The sequence below is a fragment of the Astatotilapia calliptera genome, chromosome 15 (genome assembly GCF_964374335.1).
Source record: "Astatotilapia calliptera chromosome 15, fAstCal68.1, whole genome shotgun sequence".
NCBI lineage: Eukaryota > Metazoa > Chordata > Actinopteri > Cichliformes > Cichlidae > Astatotilapia > Astatotilapia calliptera.
The window spans coordinates 32,968,430-32,995,568 of record NC_137436.1 but is presented as its reverse complement, the minus strand read 5'-3'; the positions used below and the strand labels follow the sequence as shown (position 1 = coordinate 32,995,568).

At 38.0% G+C, this 27,139-nt stretch overlaps 1 protein-coding gene and 1 long non-coding RNA gene across 3 annotated transcripts in view; one reads left to right on the top strand and one right to left on the bottom strand.

Annotated features, from left to right (window-relative positions):
* The window catches only part of bach2b (BACH transcriptional regulator 2b), a 101,652-nt gene that overhangs the window by 50,813 nt on the left and 23,700 nt on the right, over nucleotides 1–27,139 (bottom strand). The window lies entirely within an intron of this gene.
* LOC145420465 (uncharacterized) lies at nucleotides 23,375–25,900 on the top strand. Its single transcript, XR_013901781.1, has 2 exons — nucleotides 23,375–24,279; nucleotides 24,935–25,900. It is a non-coding gene; the product is annotated as an uncharacterized LOC145420465 (long non-coding RNA).

The following is a 27,139-nucleotide window of genomic DNA, read 5'->3' as shown; positions in this document are numbered from 1 at the left end:
TAATTGTGTAACTCTATTAGCAGTGTCCTCCTGAAATGTGCCAACAACATTGAGATTAAAATCCTCATCTCTGCCCTAAATGCTCTCTGGTCGCTATGGTAACACGTAAATATGTCTTTCAAAATAAGACACACAACTACAACACAGGAAAAGACCCAGGGAAACCGAGTTAACGATAAATACCCCGAAAACCATAAATTTCACACCCGATCATCAACTCTTGCGCCGTGGCACCAAACGACTCAGTCACTGAACTAGACTACATCTGCTAGACTACTGATTTCATTTTCTGGGCTGAGGATGAACCTACTTTGTATCCTTCCATTAAACGTCCTCAACAGCTCTTCATCCCAACCCAAGCTCTGCGTCCTCTTGAAGTGTTCTTGCTGTTGAAACTGATTATAGACTACAGACCATAAACCTGCATCAGTCTGCAAACAGCCTCACTAACACCATGACTCTTATCTCTCAGTTTTGGAAAGGTCCTGACAGTGACCTTAGCCACATCACTGAAAAAAACAGACCTTTAAAAGGCCAATAATGTGGAGCCCGAGCTGAATGGAAATCATCAAAGACAATGAGAAGAATCTGATAAGAAGGTCAGCATCTAAATAGAAAGTGCACCGACATCGAGAAAATATTATGAGTGAAAGCTTGAAACATTTGTCTGCTGCATAAAGGCATCTAAACTGATGGTTAACAGTGTTAGCCACATGTTTTCTAACCATATTCTAGACTCTTCTTCAAATACTCTGTGACATTTTGGTTTTATATCACATAAGAATCAAGAAGCTATTTATAGTTGTATTCCACTACAATTGGTCTCGAAAAATCTGCTGAACAAAGTCGTGTAAAGCAACAGAGAATATTATCCAGAGTTATGGCTGCATTTCACCAAAATACAGCAACTTTCACTGAACCAAACACCTGCATAAGAGTTTACTTACTTCTTCTGTCATCTTTTCATTCAACACAAAGACAGAAAAACAGATAATATTCATAACAATAAAGTGGTGCCAGTTGGCATTACCTCAGAAAGGCATCAGCATACATCCAGTCATCTTGTTATTCCACTCTTTGCTCTGACAACTTTGTCAAGTCTCTCACTGTGTGTTACCAACAGAATCTGAGCCTATCAATGTTTGTGGGAGGTGAGTATGACTGAGCAAGTGAGCTATGCGTAAGTGTGTGTGCGTGTGACAGTTGTGTATGTGTTTGTGTGATGGCATGCTAGAATATTTTTGGACTCTGCCTGCTTAAATGCAGCTTGCATGAATCATGACTTCCCACATAGTAGGTCAGTGAGTGGGGTGAGTCATATTGCTGTCTTATATGGTAACACACTGCACATGTGATAGCAGCGCTGGGGTTATCTATAGACTCAGCTTACTGCCTCAAATGTCTGAAGCAGAGCTGCTGCGTCTCAAACCTAATCCCAAGTCTAATCTTTTCTTTTATTGTCAACATTTCAGAATTCTAGTTTTGAGCAATTGCCAAGTATTTTGGTGTGACTCTGACCCACTTTGGTTTCCAGAGGCACAGCTTTATCCTTAAATCTGACGACTGCACAACAAGCACAACAGTTGCCACAAAGCATGTATATGTATATGCACTAAATCTAGAAAGAATATTGCATCTTATGACGATGACAAGGTACACCTGCGCACCCAAAAAATCTGCTTGTCTTAACCTCTTCCTGTGTAATTGAGAAAAACAACAAGGGAACAAGTTTGCAGACTGCTTGCAAGTAACTGATGATGGAATAAAACACCCAAAAAGTGCAGAAAAGAAAAGCAGCCTGTGAGAGATTGGATTAGAGCATGTGCAGAGCTTTCCAACATACATTTTGAGAAGGAACAGATGCACTAATTATGCCAGTGATTGTCAGGAAAAGTGATTGCCCAGAACCAGCCTGTGTTCTGTATTACTAAATAAGCCCAGAAGAACAGATAGAGTGAACAGAAGTGGACGGGCTACATGATACAATAAATTCTATGCGTGCACAAAGAGAAAAAATTCAACTGTCAGGTTCACAAAGACTCATGCGCAAAACCCTCATGGAAATAAAAGCAAGTGGAAAGTCTCCCCACAGGAAAGAGTTGACACAGATGCTTCGCCCACGTCAAAACCTTCAAAAGCCATGGCTGGATGCATGTGGATGTGTATGTGGGCGTGTGTACATGTGTGAGTGGGCTAGAGGGCACAAGCATGCTGAGATAGCAGAGAAAAAACATTTTTTCACACATTGCTCTCGCATGTGTGACATCTCGAGCTTTAAGAATACACATAAGTGATGTTTTATAAATGTTAAGCACGGGAAAAAATGTGCAAAACTATAGTGGTACAATGCAAATATCCAGCTGAGATCTGAGGGGTGAAGAAATGAAAGACACCATGTTAATCATGTGACTGATCACTAATATCCTGCTCAGTGAGCACAAAGAAATGTCCGACATTGCTAAAAAGGAGCTGGACACCATATTCTTCCTTGATTATCTACTTTGTGTCATCATCTTGCTTTTGCAATTTCTGAGTACTCAGAAAAGACCACAGGTAAGCGTGGGAGTAGGCCCCACTCAACTGTTGATCATCCATTCACTCAGTTCATTCGTTTCACATGCATTTTGCAGGTTTTGTATTCATCCAAATTCTTGTCCAGAGCATTAATTAAACGCATTAGAATTCTGACTTCTTTCAGTCCAGTCCATTTAGGGTCTTGCAGAAATAAATTGCTGTGTTTCAAAAGCAATCTTTAAAGCAGGTAATAAAAATGAAGGCCATCCTTTAGCATCTCTGCTCTGATGTCCAGCAGCTCCATAAGACAATTCTGCTTATTCCAGTGATCTGATCTTGTGTCACTAGTTTTTATGCCAACAGAAATATGATGCACATTACTGCAGTGATGTAACTGAGGTGTTAAGACTAACTGGTCTGAATTGTCCACATTAGGAGGCTGCAGAGATTTTGGACTTGTGCACATCAATCAGAAAGCCCTCAATTTTGAGTTTTGTAATAACTGTTTGTCTTTTTTTCTTCTTTTTCAAAATTGTCAGAAGTCAAAACCCAAATTGAAAGTAAAACTAAGTTCATTGCACAGCAAGACTTATATAAACAATAAAAGGTCCAACACAGCTAGCCTCCATATGTTTGGAAAAAGTCATATTTGTGTCACATGAAGACATTACACCCCAGACTGTCTTCTAACCATTTTCCACAATTCAAAGTGACATTTCAGACAGAACAATAGTCTGGAGATTCTTATTATCTTGTGCTTACTTCTTCGCCTTTGACACGCCTACTTCTATGTTATTGGTGTGATCCCTACAAATCTGCTGAACAACCACTGCTGTCAGTTTTCTCTGCCTGCAGTAAAGTCAGTGTGGGGGGAGGCTGCATAACATTCACACACCCACCCGGCGATTGGCCATACCAGGTTAGATGACCTCTGCAGTTTTGTGTGGGAGAGCTAATTTGGGAGGTGATGTTATCCTGAAAACATATGCGCACAAACACACGTGTGCACACGCGCCTTCATGTGCACAAGCACCTTCATGTGCACACACACAAATAAAATTACCACAATACCGCTTACACACAGCTTCTCTGTTGTTAGAGGAGATTCCTTTTTTCTCAGTATGTCTACACAAGAGGTTCATTTTGACTTGGACAGCAAACCACCACTCTTGGTTAGTAAACTAGCTACTTTTTCTAATACTTGTGGTGATAAATAGGTTCACGGACGCACGTCTGAAAGTTGACTTCTTTGATTTTCTTTAGTGGGCTGTGTGCAGACCGATATATTGTGTTTCCTTTACCTTTGCGTTTCCATCTCTGATGTTGATTTTAGATTTTTTTAATCACACGAGTCATGAAAAATGGAATTGGAATTCATTTTCTTGAACAAAAGGAAATGGTACCTTTTGGATAGATCCTGGATTCACTAAACTGCTTGATTAAGTTTAGGATTCGATCATTGTTTAGCATAGCAACTCCCCCATATTCTTGGTGCTCTGAAAAGCAGCTGCAGTGGGAAAACAAGAACTTAAAAGAAAAGATTTATTACAAATGTATTTGTGAGTAGTATAAAAAGTAGAAGAAAAAAAAAATTTTCCCTAAAATTTATAAAATAATGCTTTGTTGTATGGAAATGTACTTTTTACACTGGATCTTTTCAGTGTTATATGAAAATGAAAAAAACTGGATACTTGGCTGTGATAAAAAATACGTGTAAATACCTCTGTGGGAAACTCTTGACGCACTCACTAGTGCTTTTCCTTTTTGTTTTCACTTTTAAATGTTAACACGACTCCGCCTGAGTAATCACCATGTGCTGATAGTAGTCTGTCAGAAAACATACTGTGATATTGATGCCACTGCACTGAGTGCAAATGCATTGTAATATATTATAGTATCAATCAGACTGTAGCGCTCACAGCCACTATAGTGCTGCGAAAGTATACTTTTCTCAGTCTTCATATGCAGCATGTATCTGTGGTTTCTGTAACCGCTGATCATATTTCACAGCAATCAGTGATGCTTGGCTGTCTCAAACATATGCAAGATATTGCAGGTTTCACACAAAGCAATCATTAGTCAGCTGATTTGAACGAGTTAAGCTAAGGCATCTCTAAACATGACTGTAAAGTGATGCTGTTGCAGAATGACTCAAAATCTAGCACTGTACTACTTTAGCCTGTGCATACCAAGTAAAAACTAGTAGATACCACTAACAATACAGTATATCCATCTATATATATATATATATATATATATATATATATATATATATATGCATTTAGGCAAGTGCAGAGGTGTAACATAGTTCAGCCAGAACTGTCAAAATACGCCAACTCAAGTCCCAATTCCCTCACATCTAATGCTATGGCACAGACTGAAAGGTTATGGTTTGAAGTGTGCGCAGATGTGACACAGAGTGCGGTTTAGTGGCTTTTGGGCAGCAGTATCGATGACTCATACTGAGAAGAGAAAGCAGTGCTTATTGATTAGACCCCTTTGCACAACCAAGCACCACAAGTCACAGTGGAAATAGTCATAGGCTGGAGGAACTGTATCTCCAGCCTACTGTGCGTGTGTGTGATGTTTGAGGTGTTATTTGGTTTTCATCATTTGGTTATGAAATGAAAAAGGGAGATATTGGCAACACTGAGTTATAGATATATCTCTAAATCATGGAAATAAACATAGCCCGTGTTTGTGCAGTTGTGCCTGTGATGTTGTCTGTTTGATAGAGACATTTGCACATTTCAGATTTTTCATAACAAACAGGAGGTAAAGCAGTGGCCTCAGTCATACACCCGTTCCAGAGCAATTAGTGTGTTGGTACCAAACCTGTGATTTATCTGCACAGAGGTGGTCCAGCTGTGTCATGGCGCCATTAGAGCAATCTGTTCAAGCAAACTGTAGCAATCTGACTGCTAATATTTGCTGTGCACTTTCACATTATGTTAGTACACAGTGTGGGTATAGAAAACTGACTGCTACTGTGCACTTTTTCATACAATCGCATAGCATTCAATAAAAAAAAGCCTCTTTGATAAGACATTGAAAAAATGTCAACGTAATCACAATCTATTATCTGAAACAATCTATACAAATAATTATGAATTAATTATGAATTAATGAACCACACAAATTATTAGAAAGTAACAGACTACTGTGTGATTTCAGCTGACACAGTTTTTGTTTCTAATTTTGTTTATATGAAATGACATATTGAAAGCTTTGTTTGAGCCCTTACAAAGACAGATGTGTGTCAAGTCATTGAATTTTCCACAGGTGGACAACAAGTTGTTGTAATATCTGACAGATGAACAAAGGAAACAGGAAGCGTCTGACCTCAGTTTTAAGTTTCATGTTGCGAATACTTAAATACATGTCATATTTTCTAGTTTTTAAAAAACTAAATTTGCAAGGATTTCACTTTGTCATTATGGGGTATTGTGTAGAATTTTTTAATCCATTTTGGGATAAGGATGTAAAATGACAAAACCTGGAACAAGTGATGTGTGAGTTTTGGGATGCACTGTATGTGGCCTTATAGAAGCAGCAGCAGGCTAGATAACTTGGTTATAGTCTTTGCTCTGCAAAGATCTGTTTTAATCTCTATAACTATGAATTTCTGTTTCATTAAACAGGGCTTTGTAACAAGTTCAAGAAGAATCACAGGCTGCAAAAGCAGGCAGGTATATCGCTTGGGCAGCACTTGAGTTCACTACAACAGTGTACGCTCTGTCCACAGCACAGGGGCTGATGGCATATAGGTTGCACAATAAGTGTGATTGATTTTTCCATCATGGCTTGAAATTACTAATCCAATAATTTGTTGAAAGAACCACATCCAGAGGAAACTGCAGAGCTGTGTGTTTTCACACATTGATCATCTTCTGCTGTAATTTTATATATGATGCACTTTTGTTCTCCAGTATAACATAATGCACCCATACAGCCCCAATGACTCTGCAGCTTGTGAGGGTAAATAAGCCAGTGCTATGTCATTTGTTAGTGTTAGTTTTATAGCTGAGAGCAGCAAGGCTGACTGATGAATATCATGTCAAGCTTTGAGTTCACATCTCCACCTGTCAACACATCCCTATAAAAACAAACACAAAACTATATAATAAAAGAAATATCTCCTGATACGAGAAAACACTTACTTTTCTGGCTGTAAATATTCCTTTCACTTTGATATTAATATAATTAATGTATATATAATATTAATGCCATACTATATAGCATTTTGCATTGTTGGAATGGTGACTATAGTGTTTCTAAACTAATGACCAATGGCTCTAAAATAGGTAGCCAGCTAAAGTTAGCTTCAATTAACATTAACAATCATTTCAATTTCAATTCAATTCAGTTTTATTTATACAGCGCCAAATCACAACAACAGTCGCCTCGAAGTGCTTTATATTGTAAAGTAGACCCTACGATAATACATACAGAGAAAAACCCAACAATTATATGACCCCCTATGAGCAAGCACTTTGGTGACAGTGGGAAGGAAAAACTCCCTTTTAATAGGAAGAAACCTCCGGCGGAACCAGGCTCAGGGAGGGGCGGGGCCATCTGCTGGGAGATTTGTCGTCCTTATTAACTATTCTAGCTAAAAATACATAGAACTGCATTGCTTTGTATGCTTTCAACCAGTGTATGAGGTGCTATTTTCCAAAATATATAAGGTTTGTAAAACATCACCAAAGAGCTCTGGTAGGAATTCTGGTGTTTGTGGTGTTTAAAGTATTGCAGTGTGCGCTGCCACAAATGATAGTGAGGATGATTTCAAGTGTGTTCACATATTTTTGTTGTCTTCTTTTAAGAGATAAGGGCTTAAACATATTCAGTTCAATGTAGTGTCCAGTACTGGAGGAGTTGTTTCCCCCTTTAGAATGTGCAGCTTTTAAGCTAACATCCTATAGTATTATGAAACCCACAAAGCTAGCTAGCTGGCATTTGTGGCTTCTGTGCAGATGTGCTGTGGCTGATTTGTGCAATATTGTGTTATATTGGTGCTTTTTCAGTCTGAGACAGTTCTGGGTTAAATGATTCATGATTTAAATTCACATTAAATGACACACATTACACATTAAGTCCACCAGCTTTACACTTAAATCTCTTAAGACTATTCTGTTTCTCAGTGGTCACTCACAAATACTGAAACATACTGTCCTCCATCTTAAAGGTCACCTTCTGCTGCCACTCCCACTCAGCCTCAAGTCAAGTGCAGAGCAAACACTACACTGATTGATGGAGTAGGAAAGCTTTCCTCCCAGATCAGCCCCGTTGAACCTCTGGGGAAGAAAATGCAGACGCAAGCTGCTGCTATTTGTGGATGAGAGACAGCGCTGGCTAAAATGACATGTTGGACCACAGTCTGCGGGAGGAGGTTAGCTTTTCTAGTGGCACACAGTTCTTGGAAGGCATGATTGATGCACATCTCTGCTCGACCGTCTTAATCGTTTTAGCCTGTCTGTGGCTGTGTAGCCATAGTGTCCATGTAGCCACAGTGTCCATGGCCTGTGAGAAGGCCACTCTTAAGCTCCAAATGGGGCTAAATGGCCCTTCTTTATTCTGCTGCTGTTTCCTGACTGAGGTCAGCCTCTCTCCACACCGCAAATTACTCCCTAAAAAGCTGGCAGACAGGGCTGTGCAGAAATTGCCATTTATTTGTTTATAGGTTGAACTGTGCACTAAGACCCCTATAGTAAAGGCTATTTTTAGCTGCCTAATCCTTCAATAGATTTATAATCACTCAGGCTTGGCCAAACAGCAAAAATAAACACAAATATGTAGACTGGGTTTGTAACTGACCTGTCATCGTTTTTGCACTGCTGCTTTTATTCAAGAAAAAGACCCTTTGCATCATATAGACCTACTTATGAACTGCCAGATGTCAGCCTTATTGTGGAACCCGAGATAATTTCTGGGATATAAACCATGATTCTGAACAATAAGTAACTGGGAAGAGTAGCAGTGTTTGTAATGGAGAGTGCAGACTGTATAAGGTTTACAACTGTTTCATTTTCTCTCATTTTAAATGTATTTGTGATAGATGGAGGCAGTCGAAACCATCCAGTAAAAAACTTAAATACTACTGACTACTGATGCCTTGAGGCACAATGATTGAAATGTAAACTAGTGATGTCATCAGTCAACTCTTAAAGGGAACCCCGACTACTACTAAGTTACTCTAAATATGTTACAAATGATCTCCACTACATACTTGAGAATAACTACAATTTTTTTTTGTTATTCATTAAATCTTTGTTGTTTAAAACTATTTTGGAGCCGTGGGAGTGGCCATGTTTTTTCGCACACAATGCATTCTGGGACGATGACGTGTTTTGGTTGTCGGCAGTATAGGTGCTTTCGTTCAGATAACCGGTTTTGTTTTTATAGTGTAGCAACCGTATTAATTAACTTGCCTATTAGTGACCTGGTTACGACTTGGTAGACCAGCACTATCCGGTCTTTGAGTTTGACGTTATTAGCCATGTCTGGGCCCAAACTCCGCTGCAAAAGTCAAATGATCACTGCAGCATTACTGAGAGTTGAAAAACTGTCTAAATGTGTTCATTTGTAATAAAATGATCAGTGTGCCTGCTCTGCCAGGTGTAACAATTAAGTTTAACATCCAGGCATCCATGAAAACTGAATTTTTGACACTTAACTGAGTTAGAAGTTAGCAGGGAGTTACCTCATTTGCTTCCATCTAAATATAATATACCATGTTCTGACTGAGAGATTTATTAAACAAATTAAAACGTACAGCTCTGCTATCACTTCCAACATAAATGACGACAGGAAAGTAAACAGCAGCGACGTTTGTAGGGTTACTGAAGTTGGGCTAGCTGGTATATAATGATGCGCTACGTGACCGCTAGTGCGACAAGCTATGCTAGCATAACATAAACAATAAAGCTGGAGGACGAATGCTAACGAACGGAGGACTTTTTCCACTCGATAAAAGTTAATGTGAGCGTCCCCACATTAGGGGCAAATGCAATCGCATGGCAGGATGCTGTAAACGGACCAAACGTCAGTCAGGAGAACCACCAAGATAATCCATCCACAATACAAGGTTAGTCATTAATATACTGCTGCATGGCTGTAGTTACATCATAAGGGTTTAAAAACTGAGCTTTAAAATGATTCGCGGTAATAAAAACCATGAGAAGCCAACAGTGATCACTGACTGTTTTTAGGGGCTTGTTGAGATTAAATCGAACAAGATACAAAGCATTAAAACATGTTAAAAACACAAAAGTCTTATTAAATGCAGAACACTTTGGGCCCAGAAGCAGGATTCATAATGTTATCACTTAAAGACTGGTTACCGGTCATGGAGGCTAACAAGGGCTGCCCAAAGAACATCTGGATTAAGACATACGGCTTCAAAAAGTTTTGGTGCTTTACAACAAACCTTCTCAGTCGTCGTTGCCATTGGCAAGCAGTAGCCGCATAGATACCAGTAGTTTTCCCTGACTCTCGCATCCTCGTGTGACGGATTGTTTTCATCTTCATCTAAACTAAGTACTGATTGACTATTTTCATTCTCTCTCTCGGATTACTCTGGTTCAAACTGGAAAGGTTGAACAGAAGCCATTTCCAGTGCGCTGCTAACTGTGAACTGGATGCGGTGCAACCGTATGACGTCACTACCCAGAGTGCATTGAGAAGTAAATAACAATGGTGGCCTACTGGTAAATCGGTTTTATATAAAATGTGCTTAAAAGGAAAACATTTGGCGTATTTTAATACCACATATGTGTTATTGAAAGCACAGTACATATTTTAGCGCAAACATGTCTTAATAGCCGGTGTTCCCTTTAACCTTTTTCAGCCTAGGAGTCCCTACACCAGTCCAGACCAAAAAGTACTTTAATGCATCTGCAGGCCACTACCAAAACAGACATCTACACTAATGATCTACCCTTTTTTGGGTGGATGAGCAGGTCAGAAGAAAGAAGGCAGCTCAAGTTTCACTGGAACCCGAAAGAGGTCATTCATTGGTTTGTGCAGCACACTTTACGGCAAGGTGCCACTTGAAAATTACAAAACCAAACTGTTTGTTGAAGAGATTCTGCACTCAGTCGGTGATTCCAACTCTTCCAGTGTCTGATGGCGTCATTAATTTGCTTGTGCAACTTGTAGAAATGTCTCTCCTGCTTTGCACAAACTATATGAAGCACATTTTCTCCTCTGTAATTGTAACTATTTATCTATGATCAGATATAGACTGTACAAACTTTTATTAGCATCCAGTTTTATCCCTAATTAGTCAGTGTCATCATTCACTGTCAGGAACATTAATCTGCTGGGTATGGTCTGAAAGGACATAACCATTTAAAATTTCCTTACAATGAAACTCCAAAGATACGAGTGTTGTACTGTTGTTTTTCAAGGATGAATGTGTGAGCAAAGTTTACTGCTCACATAGTTTAGCAGTTCCTCACTTGCTTTTTGAGGAATTTTCCACACCCCTCCAGACTATACCTGTCAGAGTAACAGCCCTGAGTGACTCAGAGTCTATTCAACAGACCTCCAAAGACTTCAGGTTATTTGAGGGAAGTGCTAATGTGACCTCAACAATAGCTGGAACATTCCATCTTAAATCATCAAATATTTAGAACATGCTTTGCTTGAAAATCTCAAATCTCTGTCAAAAAATGTTATATTACATAAGTTAAATTATTTATAAGTTTTGACACATGAAATTGTAGCTTCATATATAAAATACTTAAAAAAATGCTACTTCCACCCACTTTGAGAGCAAGTCATGATGCTACAAAAATTCAACATGAACATGACTACTCCTGGATTAAATATGATAACTTGTGCCTGATTCCTGCTTACCTACCTATAGCAGTCACTGCATTATGTTTATACTTGGCTGAGGGAATTCCTTAGTGTGTGTGTATCTATCTATCTATCTATCTATCTATCTATCTATCTATCTATATATATATATATATATATATATATATATATATATATATATATGTATATGTATGTATATACAGAGGTGTGGACTCGAGTCACATGACTTGGACTCGAGTCAGACTCGAGTCATTAATTTTATGACTTTAGACTTGACTTGAAATAATGTTCTAAGACTTGTGACTTGACTTGGACTTTTACACCAATGACTTGGGACTTGAATTGGACTTGAACCGGTTTACTTGAAAAGACTTGATATTTCACCCCAAATATAAAATTTAACATGCATATTATATAGAGATTGAAAATGTGACGTCATTCAGGGATAAACCGCAAAGGATTCTGGGAACTCGTGGCAAGAGGTACTAGCGCACGCAGGCTTTCAATTGAAATCAGTCACACAGCGATAAAAAGAAACACAAAAATGTCAAGAAGCTTTTGTATTATTAACTGCAATAGCCGGTCGCATGACAGCCACGGGAAGCCGACGGGTAAAGAGATCGGTTGTTATCGGATTACGTCGTTGAAGAGAAATTGTTCAAGCCATGTTTCCGAAGTGACAAACAGGCGACGGATGGCCTGGATTGCAGCCATTCAAAGATCAAATATAACGTCCCAGAACACTCCAGCTCACAGGTTAGTCTGCTCCAAGCATTTACACGAAGGTCAGTGTTTTTTAGTAGTTAATACGTCATTTTCATAACATAATTGGTGATATAGGTTACAAGGAAGTCTGGCGCTGAACAGAAATTGTCGCGCTATGCTCCTTTATTTATTGTGCATAAATAGTGAATTGTCCTGACACAATATTGCGTTTCGCTTCTGTTATTATGGTACATTGACAAAAACATACTTTTATTCACAGGATAAAATAGGTTTTTTGTATCACTAATTGTCCAGTGCGATTACAACATACAATATTATTGTCACTGCTACATTTCTGTAACGCGTACCAGAAATTATTTCCACTACTAATTAATTACCCTTGAGCTCAAAGGTCCTATTAATAAACGGTTAACGAATGTGTATTTATGAAGACAATTTGTGAGACTGGTAAACTTATGATAGGTACGATGGTCTTTCGTTCTACACGGTGCATTTCAAGGTCCTGCACCCATCCGGCGGTAAACTGTACCTGGGCTTGTTGCAGTGACCTGAAGTTACTAAACTTCATGAGTGTATGCACTCACTCCAAGAACCATATAATTATAAATATGCATATAAATATGCTACAATGAGATAGCTGACTTCATCTAACTAGCAAATGTTGTCCAGGCTACGTTGGTGATGCAGTTTTTTTTAATATGTATGATATTTTTGTCATGCGATTTTAAAGCTGGTCCTACAACCGCATCCAAGAATAACATGCAGCTTATCTCAGAACTGTCGGTGAAAATTATTCTTGGAGCTAGGTTTAATTGAGCTGCATTTTAAAGAGGTGCAATTTCACAATTTGTGTATATTTTCTAAGTTCACTATTTTGTCATGTGTTGAGAAAAACACAGATTTAAAAATTACATGGTCTAAGATTTACATTTAGCATATAACTGCAACATGCTTTTTTCGGGGTTTTTTTTTTTTTTTTTTTAAAGACTCGAAAGGACTTGAAATTCAAAATTTCAGACTTGTGACTTTACTCGGACTTTTACACCAGTGACTTGAGACTCGACTCTGACTTGCCTGACATTACTTAAGACTTGACTTGAGACTTGAGGATAAAGACTTGAGACTTACTTGAGACTTGCAAAACAATGACTTGGTCCCACCTCTGTGTATATATATGTAGACAATACATATTCTGTTGTATTTTTAAGTTTTGCTATAATTATGTTTACGTGTGAAAACATTTACATTTTAATGCTTTAAAGTATATTTTAACTGGAATGTTAACCTGGATTATCAGACACTCCAGGACCGTGTGTCTTGAAAAGGCTGATAGATTAGGTCTTGGAAAAAAAATATGAACATTTTTAACTCTCTCTTTTAACTTTCTCAATTATAGTTGGAGTGAAATCTGAAAACTCTAGAATTTTCTTCTATTTGATAGGGCAATCCACTGATAATGTATTTTTTGCTCAGTCTAGGATGACAGTTAAAACATGTTTTATTAACTGTTGTTAGCAAGAATTCCAAGTTAAAAGGTATTCTATATGCTGTATCCCATTAAAGAATTGTCATTGGTTGTAGAGTGACTTTTCTGACTGGTTGGTTGGTATGGGCTCAAAATGTGGTCATAAATATTTTGTACTTGTAAAAAAGATTTGTATGTGTAAAAAAGATTTGTGTGTGCGTAAAAAAGATTTGTATGTGTAAAAAAGATTTGTGTTAGAAAAAAAACCCCTGCAAGTTACAAGTACGGATTTTTGACCCTATTTTTCTTCCCTTCATCTGATTGGTCAATGTCATGTCAATCACAAATGTAACAATCCAATCAGAGAGCAGATGGGTTTGGCTGTCGGAGGGGCGCTTTTTTGAACTGCAGGTCCTTGAAGGGTGATACCTTTTGAAGCTGGAGGATCGCTATATAAATATCCGATAGTAGCTAGGTCCCCTAACTTTCAGTAGCTGTTGAAAGGAAAAAGTTGTGGTATATCAGTGGTTAGAAATAACATTATTACTTTAGGATTAGTTTAACACAAAGTCAGGGCTGACCCAGGACCATTGCTGTGAGTCACAGTGCGCAGCATAAAAGTCCTTTCACATCGGACGCAGGATGTGCTGCTAATGCTAACTAAAAGCAAAGGATCCAGAATTTGTTATGCTGGCTGCTGGGCTCTGTGGGTTTTTGCAGCAGCTCTACCTGTACTAGATGCACCTGCTCCATGTCTTTTCTATCTCTGACTTTATGTCCTCTACAAGACTTTGTTTTTTTTGCTAGTTCTGCAAATGTTCAATAAAAACATGTATGCTAATTCATAACGAAGAAAGCTTTGTAATGAAGACTGTCATTTCCAAAACACTGCCCGCCCCCACCCCGCGGTCCGCAGCGCTGTTGAAAAGGCTGTGGAAGTCCCTGTATTAAACATGTAGACCTGTGACATAAAAATCACCAAACTCGGACGACCACAGACTGTTTTCCTTCGTGGTGATGAAGGAAAACGCTGGGTTGGCATGTAAAAGGGCATTTATTCCTTTCAAAGAGCTGCAGTTCAAAAAAAGCACCCCTCGACAGCCAAACCCATCTGTTCTCTGATTGGATTGTTACATTTGTGATTGACATGACATTGACCTATCAGATGAAGGGAAGAAAAATAGGGTCAAAAATCCGTAATTGTAACTTGCAGGGGTCTTTTTTCTAAGTCCACACACAAATCTTTTTTACACATACAAATCTTTTTTACGCACACACAAATCTTTTTTACACATACAAATCTTTTTTACGCACACACAAATTCTTTTTACACATACAAATCTTTTTTACGCACACACAAATTCTTTTTACACATACAAATCTTTTTTACGCACACACAAATCTTTTTTACACATACAAATCTTTTTTTACCAGTACAAAATATTTATGACCACATTTTGAGCCCATAGGTTGGTTCAATGATTGATTGTAATCTGCAACCCACATGGGTACAGAGCCCATGTGGGTTGCAGGGGATCAAATGCTTATTTCAGTCAATGACGTGTGAATCAATTTATAACTTTTACGCAATATTTTTTCCCCTGTACTTTTGGTCAATATTTTGTCTTTGTATTTTAAAATAAAACTATCATAAAAATTACAAAATGTCCATTTCTGTTTCTGTTTCCTTGAGCAAACTCCCCTTCCCTCACTCTATAACTTTAATACATTTTACATCAGATTATTCTGAAGTCTTTCACGTCCTTTGTGTCAAGTCACAACAAACACTTTATTGCGAGGTGGTAGGGCTGGGAGGCAGGGGAGGGCCTTAAAGTTGACTCATAAAACTCACAAAGCACCAGGGTTGCCATATGACATATATCGCCTACCATTCTAACACACAGAGAAACACACATTCACACTGCTCTGAAGGAGGTGGAAGCTGTGGCAGAGGAAGATTAGTTCGTTTGGACTTTATTTCACTTCCCCATTCCCACACAAATAGCACAGTGCAGTTTGAAGACATTTCTACACCCATGCAAGACATCCCTACTGCACTGCAGGAGCAGCCAGTGCAATCAAATCTCTAGGTTTGCATGAAAGAGATAAAATTAACAAATCAATTAAACTTAGTCACTGGAAAAAAAAGCCTTCCAGGTCATTCTTGTACTGTACTTACACAAGTGTAGTCAAATTTTTGTCCATTTCCAATGCAAATCAGCTGGGTTCAACAACTTTGGGAAATAAATGTACATTTCCTAAAATAAAATTGGTTTATCGCAAATAAGGAACACACATGCAGTTCAAAAGAGAAGGTCATAACAAAAACAAATATGATAGAGCTGATTTTTATCATAATGTTGCAAATCACTTTTTGTTTCTTTTCATTTTACATGGCATTGAACAATTTACTATCATAAACGCCTAATTGGGTGTTTATGATAGTAAATTAACACTAGGTGCTAATGTTTAACGCCTAATTAGGTGTTAAACATTAAACATTAGCACTAACAAATATTTATTTGGATATGTCCAAATCGTGGTATTTACAGTATCAATACTACAGTACATAAATTGACATATTAACTCTTGAAGCCAATTTACTGTATTTGGAGACTATATCAAATATTTAATATTGTATAAATGACTTTATAAATGTACCTGAGGTGATTTCCAGCCATGTGAATGGCTTTACACCCGTTTTCTTTAGGTGACAGCTGACATGTTCCCTCAGTCATACATAGATTTAAATGCATTTGCTGTATTTAAATATAAAGTGAGCTCTATGGTTGTTCTTACAGCAAGGGGATTAGGTACATTCAGAAATATATCTTGGGGAGAATGAAGTTGCTGAAACTCTGCATTCCTCAGCCAGTTAGATTATTCTGTAAACTAACCAGATTTTATATCCTCTATTACATGTCTTGTGAAATTCCGAGGATCAGAATGCTGAAAAGAGTGCACACAAATAGCGGAACACACACACACACACACACACACACACACGCACAAACACACGGACACACACACACACGCACAAAGAATGCTCTAGTGTCTGAAATGTTTTTTTCACCCTGTGCCTCTGAGTCACAATATGAAGGAGGAAGCCAGGAATGAGTCAGAAAATGTTCCACAATCTTAATAGTACATCTCAGAACTGCATGAATGATTGTTAGGGACTGTTTGTCTCTAGATACAATAAATAACTCCAGTGACGAGACAAAAACTTGCAATCTGTTGACTGGTCATTTTCATTCTTCACTAATGAATGTTGCATAATGCAACAAAAGACAAATACAAATTAGAAATGTTGTACAGTGGGATAGAAAAATGGAGAGTTTACAACCATCTATAGTTTAATTGAGCAAATCTGCAGATACAAAGAAGATGCATTGTCTGATGCTAATCCTAAATCACTCTCTTGTGAAAAATCTGCAAAATATATATGGCCCTGTGCGCAACCGCTCTTTGAAATTCTACTCTATGCCATAAATTAATTGGCTTTGCAGATGAAAGAAATCTGCATTGTTAAGTGCTAAGTGCTGAATTGAGAGGCTTAGCAGAGCAGCCCCACTTCAAAGCTCCACCGAGTACATTCGGTATCCTCACTCCGCTGAGAGGGCGAGGCATGCTTTGAGGGGGGATGGAAGCAGGCTTTGACTCATGTCTGTCTGTCCTACTGACACGTCACTTGAGAATTCCTTTTGTGTTTGATTAGATTTCAAAATCACTTACACCTTTGCTATTTTAACTGAATTGCAGTGCAAAATTCAGAGCTAGGAGCTGTTGTTCGTCTCTATACTTAAAGATTAGCTTTACCAGATATAGATTTGTATATTCTCTAAATGTGGTAGAAACTTTGCTTTATAAACGAGTTTAAAATGTGTTTTGTTTGTTTTGTTAATTTTGTTAAAGAGCATTGTTGGGGGCAACACAAAGTAGCGCATAACTGTAGTGACATTACACTTTTAAGTATCACAGTAACGTGATTGGTAATTACATTATGGTTACAATTATGTCCTTACTTACGTCACAAAGGTAAAAGTTGTCTATAGCTAAGCTTGGCACTCGCTTTCAGTTCATGTACAAGAGGACGAAAATGGTGGTGTGGTACAGGAGCGGAGATAAGGACATGACTTTTTTGCACAAATGGACAAGAGCACAACGGTAAACTGGAAACTGCATCGATGACAGAAACAACCAGATTATACTAAACCCAAATAAACATAAAACCACTGAGGAATTTATAAACACAATGCACTGTATGAACCTATTCCCTAAAATTACTAGACCTACCAGGATTACATCACATTGTGCAACTCTCATAGAAAACATTTTTACAAATGACATTGAAAATAAGACTGTAAGTGGACTCCTGATTAACAACATAAGTGACCATCTTCCAATTTTTACAATCTATGATAGGAATTACAAGATCAATAAAATGGACAGTAAAAAAGAGTACAGACGAGTAAGAACAGAAGAAAGAATGAATGCATTTAAAAAAGATTTATTGAAGGAAAACTGGGGTGAAGTATATCAGGAACAGGACGTTAATAGTGCTTATAATAACATTTACATTACTGTACAATACCAACTGTCCAATAAAGCAATATAGTAGGAAACAGAAATATATGGACTGTCCATGGATAACAAAAGGTCTGCAAAATGCATGTATAAAGAAAAATGCTCTATACAGAGAGTTCTTAAGAACGAGAACTAAAGATGCTGAAATCAGATACAAAAGATATAAAAATAGGTTAACTAATATACTTAGATTTAGTAAAAAGGAATACTATAAGAAGCAATTAGATATAAATAGAAATAATAATAAAAGATTATGGGAAATCCTGAACAGTGTTATAAAATGTGGGACTGGACAAAAGAACTATCCCAAGTATTTCATTTGTAATGACCATGAAGAATACAATATGGATGTTGTGGCAAATAGTCTCAATGAATTCTTTGTAACTGCTGGACCAAATTTAGCAAGAACAATCACTCATCCTGGGAAAGCACAGGAAAAACCCGATACACTGATTGACAGAAATCCATATTCTATGTTTCTCACAGCCGTTGATGAAAATGAAGTTCTTGAAATTGTCAAAAAATGTAAAAATCACAAATCTTTGGATTGTAATGATATTGATATGATAGTGGTTAAAAGAGTCATTGAGGCTATTATAAAACCATTTACATACATCTGTAATTTATCATTTCAAACTGGTCGATTTCCAGACAGAATGAAAATAGCAAAAGTTATATCTCTATACAAATCTGGAAACAAACACCATTTCACAAACTACAGGCCTGTCTCTTTACTACCTCAATTCTCAAAAGTTCTTGAAAAACTGTTTAAAAACAGACTGGAAAAATTTATAGATAAACATAAACTACTCACTGAGAGTCAGTACGGATTCAGATCAAGCAGATCAACATCATCGGCACTATTAGAGTCAATAGAATACATCACAAATTCCATAGACAAAAAGCAATATGTGGCTGGGTTATTCATAGACTTGACAAAGGCATTTGACACTATAGATCATGATATATTAATAAGAAAACTGGAACGTTATGGTGTCAGAGGGGTAGTTTTAGATTGGGTCCGGAGTTATTTAAGTGACAGAAAGCAGTTTGTGAAAATAAATGGTGGTTGCTCCTTATGTATGGACATTGCTTGTGGTGTACCCCAAGGGTCAGTTTTGGGTCCAAAATTCTTCAACTTGTACATTAACGACATCTGTAAAGTGTCCAAAGTATTAAAAATGGTTCTCTTTGCTGACGATACAAACATTTTTTGCTCTGGTGATGATCTGCAGAATTTATTGGAGGATATGACTAATGAAATAAGTAAAGTGAAGTTCTGGCTTGATAAAAACAAATTATCATTAAATTTGAATAAATCTAAACTGATGTTATTTGGAAATAGTAGTTTAAATACAAATGCAAAGATTCAAATAGTGTTGATATTGAAAGAGTCAGTGAAAATAAATTTCTGGGGGTAATAATAGATGAAAAACTTAACTGGAGAGCTCATGTAAGATATATTCATTCCAAAGTATCACGAAGCATTGCAGTACTAAACAAGGCAAAACAGGTATTCGACAGAACATCACTTCATATTCTCTACTGTTCACTGGTTTCACCATACTTAAGCTATTGTGCAGAGGTCTGGGGCAATAACTATAAAACCACATTACATTCACTTTTTACTCTTCAAAAAAAAGCAATTCGAATCATCCACAATGCAGGTTATAGGGAACATACAAACTCACTATTTTTGCAGTCTGAAATATTGAAAATTGACGATATAGTGAAATTCCAAACAGCACAAATTCTATTCAAAGCAAAAAATAAAGAACTGCCAGGTAATATTCAGAGTATGTTTTTTTTGAAAGAAGGAAGTTATAATTTAAGGGGTTTTTGTAACTTCAAAACAATGAAGGTACGTACTACAAGAAAAGGCTTTTGTGTTTCTGTTCATGGAGTGAAACTATGGAACAAACTGAATATGGAATTAAAGCAATGTCCAAACATAAAACTGTTCAAAAAGAGTTATAAAAAATATGATCTTCTCGATCTATAAAGAAAAGGAAATTATTTAAATTAAGTGAATGTCTCTATTTAAAAACAAACAAACAAACAAAATATTCATGATGTGATATTATAGTATATAGTATATCAGAAATCTGTTCACTATTTTTATTACAAATTATATCAGTAAGGAAGCTGACTAAATATTCACTGATAATTTATGGCAAAGGGGTGGGATTAAATAAGTGTATACTTCTTCCCACTCCCTTTCAACATGTAAATTAATCAGAATGGTTTTTTGTATGTAATTTGTATAGTATTTTTTTTCTCTCTTATTTCTTTTCTAAATGTACTTGTATATTGTTCACATGTTGAAATAAATTACCAATCAATCAATACTGCTACCAGAATTTAGGCTCTTTGCAATCATCTGCATAGACAGCATGTTAACAGAAAGCTAGCCAAGAACCCAGAGTGATTTTAAAGCTGAGTTCATGCCAACCCCTGGCCCAGCAGCCAGAGCCTGATCTTCAACAGGTAACAAAAGCAGCGATGAGAAGTCAGACTTGTAGCCTCTGTTTCTACCGGTAGGATCACTATGGCAACTGCCTTGATGTTTAATCTTTTCTTATTGTTGTCAGTTTTGTGTTCATGCATAAAAACAAAAACAAAGCTTGTATGTGAGTCCTCATTAGGATAGGGATTTGTGTTGGCGTGTGGGACTGTAGCCTCAGGTTTATATTTTTACCTGGTAATTATGTGACAATGCGCTTCAGCTCATCTTATACTGCAAGGAGAACGTAATGTAATGTAATGCGTAATGAACTGCCAAGGAACTGTCTCTGGTGAGTAATTAAGTAATGCATTACTTTTAAGAAAGCAATGAGTATTATTTAATACGCTACTTCTTGAGTAATGATAACAACAATGTTAAAGAATATAAAACATTAAAAAGTTATAAGAATGAGAAGCAATGCTAGCAACTTGTGGCTGTAATTGAGTGAAATGCTAACGTTAACATGCTAACATGTTTGTTATTGGCAGTGTTAAAATACTAACAATAATATAAAGCTTGAAGTCTCAAGTTGTTACATGTATTTGCTTGAATGGGACCCTTGGCTTTGCATTTTAACAAGGTAGACCTAGAGGAATTTTTTTCATAGTTGGTGTCTTATTTGCTGACTGGCATATTTTGCTATTATTATTCTAGCACCAATTAATTATGTTTTGTTTCCAAAGATGTAAGAACTTTGATCAAACTATTCTGTTTGCTGCCAAAACACTGGCCCCTTAGCAGAAGAGACAAATCCTAAATTATTATAATGCAGATAATTTGCAAAACAGTGTCAAACAGAGGTCTTTCACAGACACAGGGATCAACAAATTGAGCACTGATACTCAGAGTATTGGTTCAAAGTGAGTGAATTTATCTACAGTATCTATGTTGGGGACATGGCTGATGAAAACTTAGATGTCAAAGGGTTAACAGGGTATCGGCTCCACCCTTCATCTAATCCCATCCATCACCAATAACCACAATCCGTCAAATCTTCCTCTAGATATTTTACCAAAAATCCAAAGCCTGAACCTTATGATAGAGTTTCAGGGGAAAGAAGTAAATTACTCGTATGGGATGCTCAACAATGCACACTGGCAATGCAGCTGAAGGGACCTATCAATGAGTTTCTTTCTCCCCAGGGAGCTACTGTTTACTCAGCACAGGCTGGGCTGCAGAGCAGCACAATAGGTCTCTGAACCAAGTATTGATGTCATACTACTCATCTCAACATTATCCCTGCTATTGATTAGTCTGATCTCAGCCTGGAGTGCTGGGAAGCAACAAAACACACAGTTCTTTCTCTTCTTTTTTTCCATTGACATCCCACTGACTCCCACATAATCTGCAAAAAACAAAAAATGCTGTAACCCAGCCTCCCTTCTCACACCCCACATTGATCAGCACCACACTTATAGAGCTGAGATTCTAAAGTGTGCAATCACAAAGAGTAAGTAAAAGCTTTTCATCCCTCTTAGCTGAATTGGTTTTGCTGCAAAGCAATCATTAAGGAGACACAACTTGCAGCTCAGAAAGCAGTTGCTCTCAGTCTGCATCATGGATTTTAGAGTAAACCCCTTGATAACAATATTGACATGTTACTGCTTCTGTCAGATTTGATGTTGACTTGAGAAATATAAGTTTGTGCAAAACATTCTAACGGCTTGCAAATTACTCACAGAGAACAGTGAGTTGCCAGAAGATTTACAGTAAGTGGAAAATGTGATTCACCCACTGTGATGCTTCAACCCCTAAAAAAATCAGTGGAAATGTAGGCTGCGCCTACTACCAATCATTGTTTCCACACAGGAAAATGTACAGGGGTTTAACCTATTTAAAAAAAAATCAGTCTGTATCACATGCCTGACTGCAGGATATCTGTCTGTGCTGAGGAGGGATGTGGGCAGAATGATGCTTTCATCTAATTCTATGGTATTTGGTGAAAGGATGTATTGATAGACAACAAGGTTTTCTGCAAATTGTCCTTCTAGTGGCAATTTCTGGATTTTATTTTAACCAGAAAGTGGAGAACAAAATGTCATGTTTTAATAGAGGGAATGTTATTTTATGAGAGATGTTTTGTAGTGTAACATAAAGTCAAATCAAGAGCCATGTTCATTGGATTGTGGAGCTTAGATTCTAGAACCTGTGACATGGGGTAACTATTCCCCAGCTCCTCCACTCAGCTGGCTCTCTGCCTGGACTCTGTCACTCACTCAAAGACAATCTAGGGCGGTGGTGTCGAACTGCAGTCCTCGAGGGCCAGCATCCTGAAACTTTTACAACATGTGTCCCTGCTGCAACACACCTGACTGCATGCTGAGGTGGCAACCCTAACCCTACTCGAGTCAATTTAAAGAAATGCAAGTGTTTGGAAAAGTACTTGTTCATTCACTTTATAAATGTGCTGCTGTATCATGAATCAAATGGCTGAATTGCCACCTCAGCATGCGGATGATCTGATATCCTCGTGTCGGTGTTGTTCCCACATCAACATAATAAATGTTGTTCCAGGTTCAACATTGCAAGTGACCAATCACATTGTTGTGACGTCCCCCTTTTTTGCCTTTGAAAAATACCCCCTTAAAAAAAATCGACTTCACTTGTGAGAAGAGAAACCGCTTCTGTGCCAATCCAGGAACTTAAATACTTTGCATTTCAGGATACTTTCCTTTAATAAACGGTAAGCATTATACATATTGTCCTTACAGAGGCGGTTTCTCTTCTCGCAAGTTAAGTAGGCGTTTGTTTTTTTTCAAGGTCGCGGATGACGTCAGGAGAAGGTGATTGGTCACTTGCAATGTTGAACCTGGAACAACATTATATATGATGACGAGGGAAAAACACAGACACGAGGATATCAGATCGTCCCTAGCATGCAGCCACGTTCTACGGAGTCTTGCTAATGACCTACTAATTGTATTCAGGTGTGTTGCAGCAGGAACTCATGGAAAAGGACTGGAGGTTTGAATACACTCATCATGGACCTTCAATGAGAATTCACAATGAGTTTCTTCATGATGTAAGAACTAACAGGAGCCATCTCTGAGCTCCAGCCCCAAACTTTGCTACTGTGACGTTGGCTTGTTTGGAGAATTCCTCAAGCAGTTTTCTCTTCCAGATCAAGTTTCCATTTAAACTGCACTTTTTGAGCAATTTTAATTTTGAAACGTCAGAATGTGTTGTCTCGTCTCCTCAAATACCATATACACCTGGCTCACTATTTACATCCCCGAAGGTGGTCTGCAGTCTAGTAGGGGTGCCTGCGTAAGAACCAGTCTTTCATGATTTTATCGCTCAAGAATTCGTTTTTCTGGGCACAGAATCAACATCAGACACGTCATCACAATCCTTTTTGGTTTTAGAGGAAGGGAGGGTAGGAAAGGGCTCACAGAGCAGTTCAACTGACAAACCTACTTGGGAGAAGGGGCTAGGTAAAAGAGGCCTCTGAAAGAGGGGTTGGGGTTTAAATACTGGTCTACAAGGTTTGATGGAAACAGATGTCAAACAGGAACTTGTGTGTTTAACGTCTCCTCTGCAACAAGCTTCCTGATCTGCCTCGACAGGCGCCGGCCTGCAAACTGCTGCCTCATACTTCACCTCGGACCGTCTGTGACCTACTTTCTGCTGGGATGTGGAAAGTCAAAACAAAAAAGTAAGAGAAACAAAAGGCTCACTTGCTTGCAGGATGATTTGGACTGATCATTTTAGGGTAGCGTCTTTTCTAGCTCCTCTGTGCCACAGTGTAAAATCACAGCGTTTAATAATGATTTAGGGGAAACACGTAGTACTGAGTAGCCACAAAAATCAGCACGATATCATAAGCAGAAGAAAAACCTGGTGTACAGTAATACAACATCACATCTTGGAATAAGTTATAGAAGTAAAAAGTTTTTCTGCCGTACAATATTCAGCATACTTTGTTTGTAATCCAAGCTAGTGTTAGATAATGAACTAGCTTGCTAAATTTGATATAACGCAAAATCAACTGCTCTGCTAAAGTCTCAGCAAACAGCTTGATTGAAATCTAGATATTCCCTCAGCTCATGACATTTATCTGAGAATTAGGGAGAAGGTCCTATGGGTAAACTTTGATAGCATTTGTGTGGATAGTGTATTCCATGTGTGCATATCTTTCCCATCAGCTCAGCTCCACAAGCTTTTTCTGACTGATAACAGCTGGACAAGCTTAAAGCCCATTTCTCTGGGGTGGTAAACATCTGGGCTCAGACACACCTGGGCCCGGTGAGGCCAGAGGCCAATCTACCGATCTATCTGTCTATCAAATCTGAACACTTTTTGTTTTTCAGAATTCCTCGTACTCTTCTACTTCCAGACAGACAGAAAAAGCACACTATGGAAAAAAATGAAGATGATGTTGTGAAAAATGACACAGCAGAGTTCCTAGCATGGATTGCTTCAGAAATTAACCTCCTGACATAACTCCCAGAAATATTTCTGTTTTCATGTTAGAACAACAATGTTAGCATTAATATAAAGGCTAGTAATGTCACTTTTTCCCATGACCAGACACTCAGCTAATATATTATATTTTCAAGTTGAGACGTCCAAACCAACATAATCTTCTCAAGTGGACAACATTTGTGGGAGAACTTCTAAAGCCACTTACTGTTTTAATACTAACTTCAAAAAATCCTAAACATTTGTTTTATACAGCAGGTGGAAGATTTGCTGGTCAGTTACGAGTCTCTGAGATAGTATGGGTCCCTCATTTATTGCATATGCATTATGTATTCAATCAGCATTTTTCCTTTGTTCTAATATAACTCCTAATGTTTGAGTGCCCCCAAGTTTCACACCAGCAAAGTTCACTTTACATTGCTGTTAACTTTGATTATCTTTATAGACCATCTTTACTGTGCCTTTTACATCTTATGTAAACAGTTAAAAAGAGAAATTTGTTTTGTGCCCACTATCGTACTTGTTTTTTTTATTTTTTTAATTTAATGAATTACTAAAGTTGTGTGGGCCTGTGTATCTCTCTGTGTGTGTGTTATAGTTATGTTTTTTTATTCTGTTTTTAAACATGCTTTTTTGTTCAGCAATTTGTGACTGTATGTCTGAAAAGCACCGAAAAGTGAAAAGCGCTATATAAATAAACTTACTTAAAAGGGGATTTTATCTGTCAGTAGGAATAATAAACAGGAATTCCTGCAGAAATTTACATTTTAAAAGAAGATCCTGTCTGTAATACTGTTAATTATTGTTCTCTCACTAGATCAGTGGTCAACAATAAATCATAACATCTCCTCCTATGATGTGATGCTTCTCTGTGTCTAAAGACAAGGATTACTTCATTTTATTTAAAAAAAAAAAATTCATATATACATATATGGACTTTTAGCCAAAAAGTCTATTGTGCACATGAACCTGTTTGAAAACACTTGGAGGAAGGGGTGAGGTCAGATTCCCTGAAAGCTAAATAAGTGCGAGTGGTACTTCCTGTACCCTGGCTGTAGTCCACGCACTACTGCTTGACTCACACTCCTGCTGACATTAGTTTTATTACTCATCATGGGATTGTGACCTGAACCTCTGCAGCCTGAGGGAGAGCAACAGGGTGACAGGGGTCAGGTGAGGGCATGATTAGGCTGCTTGAAGCACCTCCAAATAGGACTCCCAGTGAGGAGCCAAAAGCATTTGTCATTAAGGGGCGTGTTGTTGTTGGGGGGTGGGAAAATCAGGAGCATTAGGTTAACAAACAAAACAGAGAAGAAAGTAGGAGGGAGAGGTGGGACAGACTGGCCAGGGTGGAAGTGGCTGACTCAGGCAGGGTTCACCGAGTTCAGCTAGTAAATAAGTGACTGACTCTTCCAACTGCATTCCAAGGCTCCACCTCACCCTCCTTCCCAGCGTCTTCTCGGGGGGATTCCTGGGGTTTCTGGGGCTGCTCTGTATGTCAACATTTCCAGACCCTGCTGCCAGCAGGGAAAGGGGGTGGGGCAGCTGCTGCGTAGCTCATTCACTTTTTGTGTGTTTACAGATGAAGAAGCGAAGGTACACAACTCTTGTCCCCTAACAGAAGCATTTTAACAGCCCCAGTCATACGAGGTTGTTCTCTCAGAAAGCTCTTGTAGTGCTGCTGCTGACTGGCTTTTGAGCTTGTATTTGATTGTGTACCACAGCTCTGGTAGGTAGACGTGGCTGTCAGTTGTGATTAGAAGTTTACGTACACTCATCATGGACATGAATGTTATGGTGATTTGAGGCTTTTAATGATTTCTTTGAACTGTTAAAAAAATATAAAATGAAAAATATCAATTCAAATCTGTCCTCCCGATTCTTGCTGCCATTAAAGATGTACGCTCTATAATCATTCCATCCTGGAGAGAGAACAGTTCAAAGAAATGGGTAAAACCAATAAATACATGTCAGGGTGTACGTAAACCTCTGACTACAAGTGTACAGATTAATATGCCCCCGAAGCAATTCAGATTCTGACTATGGAAGCATCTGCCTCAGCTTTTACTCATCATCTCATCCAGATGAGTTAA